At 35.5% G+C, this 9,997-nt stretch overlaps 1 long non-coding RNA gene across 2 annotated transcripts; it reads right to left on the reverse strand.

Moving 5' to 3' along the window:
- Positions 1-2,395: 2,395 nt before the first annotated feature.
- On the reverse strand, positions 2,396-9,728 carry LOC105453679. Of its 2 annotated transcripts, none has more exons than XR_974903.1 (7): positions 9,420-9,728; positions 8,494-8,743; positions 8,280-8,424; positions 3,977-4,096; positions 3,439-3,736; positions 2,811-3,175; positions 2,396-2,654 (listed from the first exon to the last, which is right to left on the reverse strand). It is a non-coding gene; the product is annotated as an uncharacterized LOC105453679 (long non-coding RNA). The 2 variants fall into 2 exon arrangements; XR_974902.1 differs by having other exon boundaries at positions 2,811-3,178.
- Positions 9,729-9,997: the final 269 nt, after the last annotated feature.

Below are 9,997 nucleotides of genomic sequence, written 5' to 3' on the forward strand. Positions count from 1 at the left end.
TTATTCTTTTATAATAAGTATAATAGAACTATAAGTTGTCCACACACATCGTTCTATTCACTGTATATTTATTACAAAAATTTTAAACAGTCTTCTGACGTGCACAGCTCGTGGTCGACGATATCGCATACCTACATTAACTGCGAGTGTAAAACTATAACGCCGCGATGAGCGGAGTTCCGAGAAAACGACGTACATGCCGCGTGGCGTCCCACGGATGACAGCACGGACTTATGCGGAGATGCGCTTGCGAAAGTTTTTAATGAAAATTTGTAATCTTGGATTTTCCACGAACTGGCATGAAGTTTTCGGTCCGTCGCGATGAAAATGTTAATCAAAGAATGTACGTAGTCGGGCACGGCGAAGATCGGCCGAAGAATCTGGTTGTCTCAATATTATTGATATAATGAACATTTATAGTTGATTTTCTAAATGTTTGTTTATCAATTACGTTTCGAACAATAAACGTCATATTATTTACATTTGAGCATTCCACCATATTTAATATCGAAAAAAGTAATGACCATTTTTTTCGAAACTAAATATGTGCCTTTTATTTTATCGATAACGTCAGTTCTTTTCATAATTAAAAAAATTGAATAATTTGTAATTTCTTTAAGAATTTTCAATATTAAAAGCATCAGTTTATTATATATTGTATAATTATTAATGCGTTATAGAATATAGAAAATTTTTGTATTTTTTTACGGAAAACATATGAAACCAATGCCACAGTTTCGGAAAATCTAAATTTGCTTGAATATAATTCTTTTCCTTTAGTAATAACAAAAAATGCAGATTGTTGTTTGTAAAAAATACTTCAATTAGAGAAATCAATTATCTATATATCACAGACGCATCTGTAAGCATTACGATGCAATATTTCATTATCGAGACATAACTGTAAGCGAGTGAGAAGCTTAGCAGCATGATAACTGACTGAGTCCCTTTATCACGTCAAGATGATTCTCAAGAAGGCTGTATAAATCTTGCAAATTCTAATGTGAAGAACGTATAACACCAGCAAAATACAAAGATCCAATAAAGAATTTTATTTTTAGCAATAATTGTTAAATAATATCTTTATTTACTGCGTTGACGCACAGAGATTTACAGAAGTTCGTAAAAATAATAGCAATTTATCGTCGAAATCGTTTTGACCGAGCGCAAGACAGGGACGGTATGGCTTTACTAGCGCAAAATATTATGGTCGCAAGAAATACTACGTGCAGCCGCGGGTTCATTTCAGCACGTGCATCCACGTCTCACGCCGCCCGTGACATAAGCCCGGGCCTTCCCCCTTCACGGCGGGGCGGGATTTCGCGTGGTTTACGTAATATTTCCTGGTCACGTTCGGGATATGCATGAACTTTAAAAGTGGCGCCTTCGTGCTTACGGAATATTAAAGCCATTCATATTTACCGGGGGACCAGATACTGTAGGCACGTAATAACGCATTTTTTCTTGCCGCCCGTCCGTGTTTCCATCCCCTTGCCCAACACGTTGCATCCCCGCGCCGTTTCTCTCGCCGCACTCGTTAAAATTATCGCTTTGCCTCAAACGTACGTTGGCACGTCGCGTCGGCGTGAGGCCGTCCTTATTCAGAAACATCGTCATTCTTCGTGGATACGTCACGCAGAGAAAACGTCCGAGTGCACGTTCACGCTACCGCGAGGACATAAACTGCGCGATAATGTTCCACGCGTGTGTTGCGTGTCCTGGGACATATATTACATTGATGGATTTAAAGGGAGTTGCCGCAGAGTAGGGACCGTAGGAAACTTTTGGAAGTCCGGTCAATTTCTGAATATATTTTGAATAAATATCGCCATCGCTGTACTCGCCAATTCCAAATATTACGATGCGAAGAAATGAAAATATATAAAAAAGATGAATAAAAATAAATAAATTGTTGAATTTGTTACAATAAATTTTAATTAAAAAATTAAATATTGATTTTGTTTGTTCACTTAATTTAATTGTAATTTTAATTATTTTTAATTTTATTTTTTATAACATCAGTAAAAAATAAAGATCCAATAAAGCATTTTATTTTAATTATAAATAATTGTTATCTTTATTTACCATATCGAAGCACAGAAATTGATTACGCGGCACAATTTATAAAAATAATAACAATCGTCGAAACCGTCTTGATGAACGCAAGATAGGAACTCAATAACTCAAATATATAAAAGCATGAAAATATATAAAAAATAAAATTAATGAATATGTTTATCTCCAAAAATTATTTTTTAAAAGAATATAAATTATGTGTTATATATAAATATTTTCACAAGATCCACTCTATAAATCATACAGTATTTCTCAAAAGATCTTTGCATCTTAAGGTAGCACTTATATTTTCTATAATTAATAATAATAAATATAACTCTTTTTGGCTCTCATTATTTGATGTAATTCTTTTTAATCTATTGTAACAAAATCGGTTGCCAGCATGTGACTAATGTGCGCGTTCCACCTTATTTCTTACTGTCACAGTGCATTAGAGGGCTTTGGACAGTTTGAGTGCTTCTTTCAGCGCCCGGTTTACACACAAACTCACTTTGGTAAAGCTCTCGCCGTTTCCTTCTGTCCGATGATTGTACGAGGTGCCCACGTGGTGAAATTATATTGATAGAGCCATGGATTTGCTGGAAGAAATGTGAAGTAGTTGTGATACATGTATGTGGCGATATGTCTCATATATGTCCCAGGATACAGCAACCGGACAAAACTATGTCAAAAAATTACGCGATATAAAGTATCTATGTACAACTATCTCTTTTTGCAATTTCATCTTTGAGTACCTGTACTTGTGCATAGTTTTTGCGTTTTTTTTTTTGCAATAAATATCTGTATTTGCGAGTACTAAAAATCGAGATCTGCTCAAAGTTTTACACTTTGCGGTGATTATCGCGCGGAAGAAACCGCGCGAGGATATGTTCGTCTCTCATATAAAAGGATTTGTGATGCCACAAAGTCTCTGTTTGTACGTTAAGAAGTACTCCGAATTACTAGGGCCATGTGTCTTGCTCGCGCTGTGTGGTTGAGCAATTTAGACTGGTGAAGGTGAGATTTTTCTCGCTGGTAAGATTGCATCTGTACGTGAGCGCGATGAACATACAGGATATCTAGTAAATTGTGACGCATCCAGTGTAATCTAGAGATGATACTTCTTGAAAAAAAAGTAAGAGAAAATGTAGGATAATTATGTGTATTTTTGTTTGGTTGCATAATTTACTTCTAAATAAAAATTTACTTTTAACATTCTCTTTGCAAAATATGATAGTTCGTATTAATTATTATAAAGAAAATTATTCTAATTGGTATAAAAATAATCGGGTAGACACTTCTTCGTAATTTCACATTTTTCTCTAAAACTAGCAATTAAAAAAATTTGATCGACAGAAAATCTGAGATGTCATTTGTACGTACATTCTCGACAATATCGAAGAGATTAAGGAATATATTTTAAAAATGTTGCAAAGAAATTTATTCTATCTTTTCCATTTATCTTTTTTTCACTTTCTTCAGTCACTTCGCCAGTTGTGCAATGAATTACTGGACACCTTGTATATTCCACTGTCATTTGTACAACGTCGGAAAGATGTCCTTTTTAGATGCTCCTCGTTATTCGCTTATTGCCCAGGATTTCGTCTTTTTCCATTCGCAATATTGTTCCTGTTTGCTACAGCGATTCTCGCGGCGTCGTTGTAATACGTCTACCAACCAGCTAGATCGATCAGATTAATCCTTAACACCGTACAAATGCAACGCAACACAACAATTCCCGATTCGACTGATAGTCATCATTTTTCAATAAACAAGAATAGAGCATTATGGGATTATCTTGTTTTACGCGAAAGAAGATTAATGGCAAATGTGTACAATTATCGGCAACAATTTATATCCCTTTTTATATTTACTTACAGTATTTTCTAATAATTTTATGATAGCTATTAAATTCTTTTACCAACGATGTTTAGCGAGAGATTAATCTGTATTAATTCCGGGCGGAGTGTGATGAATGGATGTATTCCCTGTGAAACCACCGGGCTATCGTATACAAGAATCTGTCCGCGTGCGTACGACTCTGTGAGATAAAAAAGGAGCGCCGGCGTCGTTAGTAACGTATCTTCTATGCATTTAACCTACACCATTCTAATGTGAAATATAAGATAATTATTAAATCGCGCTAATAAAATTCCCATTAGCGTAATTCTCGAATGATTATAATGCTCACGTTTATATTATATGCTTTCGTTTTTTCTGTATTTACAGATCGTAAAATTATATTAATATCCGGTAGTAAAATTAACGTCGTAATTGAGAATCGTCTTACGAATTACTTTGGATCGCTCGAATGTCCTTGTCTGTCGCGAATCGTCGAATGCAATTGGCGAAATGCATGCCAAAAACGTCGCGCGTAAATGTCGATCATAATTTAAAGCTGGATATGTGCTTTCGCAATGAGCTTGACAGCACGTATTGCTCTTGATAAAAACGACACGGGGAACGTTTTGAAAGCTCCCGACGTATTTGGTCCCACCGCTCTGTATTCCGGTTATCAAAACCGGCTCCGCGCGTATTATAAAAAAATAAAGCTGCAGCACAGTCGCGCGTCGCGCGCAGGATGAATTAAATGCTGTAAGATTTTACGACAGCTTAAATTTTTCAGCGAATGTTGGTCACTGCCGCTCACATCAAACGCTGGCGACGGCTATTCTTACCGCACGACAGGTCGCGGAATATAAAGCGGCGAATTTATGCGCTTTTGCGCGATGCAAATGGTCCGCAAACAGTTACGGCATGTCTCGATTAAAATGCAAGTGTATGAGATTATGTATTATTTTTGCCGCTGTTCTTCGACATATTACTAAATTCATTATTTGAATTCTTAATTTACAACATTTATCTTTATTATAATCTAGCTAACTTTTTTCTGTTCTTATTTAAACATTTTTTTTTATTCTTTATTTAAACATTTCTAAAGAATGGCTTACGATAAAGCACTAAGAAATTTAAATTTTATAGAATTAATTTAGAAAGAACTTTAGAATTTATGCATTTATGTCTGCAAAGTTCTACAAAATTCAGCAAAGTCTATGCGAGATTAATTGAGACTTGTAGTTATTATGTAATCTATTCTTTAAAACTCCTTCATCTTGGCTGAACGGGCGATCAGCAAAATATGCAATGAAAGCGTCGCGTTTGCATTTCGCAACGTATTCTATTCTTCATTGAGGGGTTGCGGTCGTTGCGGAGGCTGATTAATTTTCGTTTCGCGAGAGCGTGGCGGATTATTGTAACAGAAGACGCTCCTCGCGAGTTTTCAAAGAACGGCATTGTTTTCTCAGCGGCGGCGAACGGCGGCGTGAATAATTAATTAGATCAATAACAATCCCGCGGGGTTGCTCGCGTACGCTCCTAGCACAATGTCGCCAAACTATACTTCACAACGCTCTACGGCTTAATTCGTGTTCGTCGGCGGTGTCGGCGACGGAAGATAATAAGAATAATGCCCCGTGATTATAGGCCAGCCCTCATGATATCGCTTTGTTGCCGTCTTATCAACGGAGCATGAAAACTCTCGGTCGTTCTTTACAGTGTAACTTATCATAATCGCGCGGCCTTCGTATGCAAAGGGTGCGCTCGGGTTTTTTTTTCTGCGCGAAGAATTTTCGCAAGCAGTTTCACGGCGCAGCCGTAGAAGCATGTCGTCACGCTTAAATCTTACGAAAGGAAGGAAAGAGAAAAAGAAAGAGAAAGAAAGATTACGATAGAAAGAGACAGAATCGAGAGCGGAAAAAGAAAGGAGATGCGTGTGTAAAGTAAACTTATTTTCATATTTATACTTCAACGTTAAAACACGGAGAATGTGCGTGGTTTATTTGTAAGCAAATTTAAACAAAATTCAGGCCAACGTGAATCGATGAATATATATCTATAGTTGTCAATGCGATATAACATTCAGTCATTATATATAGATGTAACATTCATAAGTGTCTACATTTAGTTAAAGCTGGATCTGTGCAAAGATCGAAACTGGTATTAATCCATTATATGAATGTTGAATCTTGAGCAATAATGAATGTCGCACGGACTGCCGTTACTAGCGCATTTTTTGACCTGAATGTCGTTATTCGAATTTATTCCATGTTCTGGACGAAATTTTTAGTATATGAGTGGATATTTCACAACATTACAATGCAACTGACGACTGAATCGTAATTCTATAAACGCTGTAGAAAATATAACTTTTTACATTTATTTTATATTCATATTAATTGCCTTTGGCATTAATTAACGTGAATTTTCAAGGTTATGGCTCGTCTTTGAAAATACAAGAGGTAGAGAAACGTGATAGAACACTATTATCTTCTACTGTTAAATGCAGGTTTCATGAATAAAGTCAATATTGTTCTCGCGAGAAGGATAATTTTGCCCGTACTGCTAAAAGCATCGCAGGAAAATACGCTACGATTTCGGGTGCACTCGAGGGAAGACGCGCGGAAAATAATTTGCGAGCACCGTCATCGTTGTCGTCCGACTGCAAAATTTCACGTTGCAAAGTCAGCGCGCTTTTTCGACGTAGCCATGAAGGTTCGGTCTCTTTTTTTTTATCGCGCGAACCTTTTTAATTGCATTTTTATCGCGGCGCTGTGCATGGCGCGCTGCCTTCCCCATAATGCATTATTCTCTCGTCAGACGTAACAGTTTTCCGTGTCTCATGTCTAAATTACAACTACAATGTATATTTTTCGCTAAGTTTTAAAGGGATCATCGCACATGTTCGTATTTTACTTACATCTGCATTTATAATTGTCGTACGAATAAAAAATATATTTTAGGTGACATATTTAGAATAAATATTTATGTATAAATATCTATAATGTACAAATATTATAATTTATGCGTAAATTTATTTATTCAGTTATATTACATAAAATTTACGAAACATAGATAATTATGATTGTGCGTACTAATCATCACAATAGAATAATTGCCCATATACTTTTTACACGACACTCCCGATATTAACTGCAAGTGACGTACATTTTACTTTTTTATATTGTAATGGAGTCTCATTGTGAAACACGATCGTAAAAATAACATGAAAAAAAAAACGAAGTTCTGAATGATAGCCATAAATTAGTACAACGAAAGGAATCTCAAACCATTGACAAATATTGAAGTACGGATTTAATTATGATTGTATGAATGTGTTAATTAAATACGGTGATACTGGAAATCGATCTGTTTTGTACACGAAATATTAAAAAATGATATTGGCATTTTAAAAGTTACCGAACAGTGCGATGTAATACGAGACGTTGAATCAATTAAAACTCGATTATTCGAAAATATACAGTCACAATTTAATTGGGCATATCTAATGTACAATATTTCGAAGTATTTAACATATCCGGCGATACGCATATAATTACGCTGTCGATTCAAAAGTAACAATTTATCATTTCAATAAATCAAAATATTGCGTGCATATAATATCGCAATGAAGCAGCGCTTTACAATTCCTGTTGCTGTAATTCTTGAGCGGAATGAATAAATCGCGGAAAATATTTATTTCGATAAAAAAATCATAAAATTCAGTCGTCAGTTGCAAAAATTAATTAATCGCACATGCTATTAATTGAGTTAATTATTTGTAGGAAATAATTGCCTCAACTTTTTCATGTTCTCTAAAGAAAAATTGTCAAATCTTGCTATTTAAAATTGTCGAAACGGGAAAGAGCGTAGAAAATTTTAACTAAAAAGGAGGTGTAGGTAATTGTGTGAATATATGTAATGGGGAGAGGAGGGTAAAGTCAGTAGGTCGTTGATTGATTATTCTACATCTTAACTCGGTGAGATCGATTCGATCAGGGTCTATCGAATAAACGTTTGGGGGTAACGGATTGGAAATTTGGAGAAATTGGCGGACAAGATGTTTATAGGTAAAATTGCCGTTGAAATGAGGGTGAGGGGGAAGAAACAGGAATCTCCTCAAGGAACTTTATTGTGAATGTGGAGCGTGAGAGGGACGATGGAGTTTACTCGTTGGGGAAAGCGATTGGAGAGGAAACGAAATCACCATTAGAAGAAAAAAGAGGTCTTTCGTCGAGACTAGGAAATGCAAGGGGAATAATGAAGGCAAATGAGGGGTTAAGATTTCTTTATCTAATCAGGTAATTAGATAAAGAAATTGCACGTTAGAACTTATAGAAATTAAATATATAATAAAATTGTTATTTTATAATATTATGTAAATCTACCTCGTTTTACGTTCCCCTGCATTATCTGAAAATTGCACAAAATCTAATCCTTGTTTATTTTCAGTTTTTTGACCTGTCCTACAAGGTCAATGGACATGCAGTTCCAGACGGCATTATGAAATCCGTATGGAATTTAGACTAACATCTGGAACGAAAGTGCGTAACTTGTATTGCAAGTGTGTAACTGTAGTACACGCTATGCGCGTTTACTTACAAAAGGAACTTTTGACCGCTTTTCCACACCCTATTCACCCCTATTCTTCCATTCTAAAATCAGGTACAAAGAAATCTTGGGTTTGGACATGACAGTTTCAAATAGTACGATTTTGGCAACTTTTCTTTGGTAGGTGACTCGGTAAAATACGAGCTAAAGTATGCTTCTTTGCGTCTGTTGCGACAGTATTGTGTATGTGTTGCGGTCGCTCGGAATTCCCGCTATTTATAAAATGGCACTCGAAGGTCCACTAAAAGATAATCTCTGCTGGGCGATTCAAGATAGTAAAGATTGTTTCTCAAAAATCTCCAGGAATCAATAAATTTATGATATTAAAAATATAAATAAAATTTAAAAAGAGGTTTTAATTAATAACAAAAAAAAATGAGAGAGACGGATTAATAGTTAGGTAAAAGAAAAGGTAATGCCGATAAAAGAAAAGATTCTTTTTATATTTACTATTTGCTAAAGCTCTGGATTGCTTAAAGAATGATAACAGCTGGCCCTATTTAATATTTTTTGCTTAATTGATTTCTCCTTTTTAATATTCTTAAGTATATTTTTGTATTGCAGAACACTTCTGCAACATTTTTTAACTTATCGAGTTATTTTTAATTTATCGACATATTAAAACAAAAATATTGTTTGCACAATAATTTTTGCACGCATATTTGGCGCTTTTTTTTACTTTTTTTTTGGAAAAATAATTTTTCAATAAATCTTTAGATCAATTAGACAATTTTTTGTATAATTTAATAATAAATATCATATTTATCTATATAATATCAATAGCCTCCAGCTGTATCTCAAATATTTAACAACTCTGTGCATTATTGTTATACAAATAATAATATCAATTATTTCCTCAGAGAGCATTTGGTTCAATATTTACGAGAAGAAGATATTCATTTCATAGCTTGCTTTACGTTGTATTTCTCAAGTGACGCCGTGTACTCAGCCGCAGTTACACATCGAACTTTGCCGAGCTTTTCAATTCGAAATTTTCACGTTCTCGACACGACTTTCGCGATAGGAGTCGCCCCGCGGTGAAGTTTCGCCGCGAAATATACGGCGCCGCAACCGCGATCGTCGTGAGAAGTTGAAATTTCCTTAATGACGCACTTCTGGAACTTGTTGTACGCGAGCGTGCGAAAGAGAGAAATCTAACTCGACCGGAAGTTATGCTTTATTACGTTTCGCTTGCATTAGCAGTTTCGACTCCGCGCGATAACCGTTTCCATTCTGCGAACGTTGCGGGGATGCGCGTCGTCCTGCATTTGTTTCCCGTAAGTTCCTGTAACTTTTCACGCTCGGTCCTTTTATACGACCGATTTCACAGAGCACCGTAAAACCGCAAACCATTGCGGCAGAGCCAAATACGGATAGATAAAAATTCCGTTTAAAAATACATACCATCGACCCATATTTCAATGCAAATATTATCTTTAAAGAAGAGCATTTGCATAATTTATCTTCCAATAGGATTTTTTGCTAATTAAATATT

Source organism: Wasmannia auropunctata, unplaced genomic scaffold (genome assembly GCF_000956235.1).
Source record: "Wasmannia auropunctata unplaced genomic scaffold, wasmannia.A_1.0 LD335996.1, whole genome shotgun sequence".
Classification (NCBI taxonomy): Eukaryota; Metazoa; Arthropoda; class Insecta; order Hymenoptera; family Formicidae; genus Wasmannia; species Wasmannia auropunctata.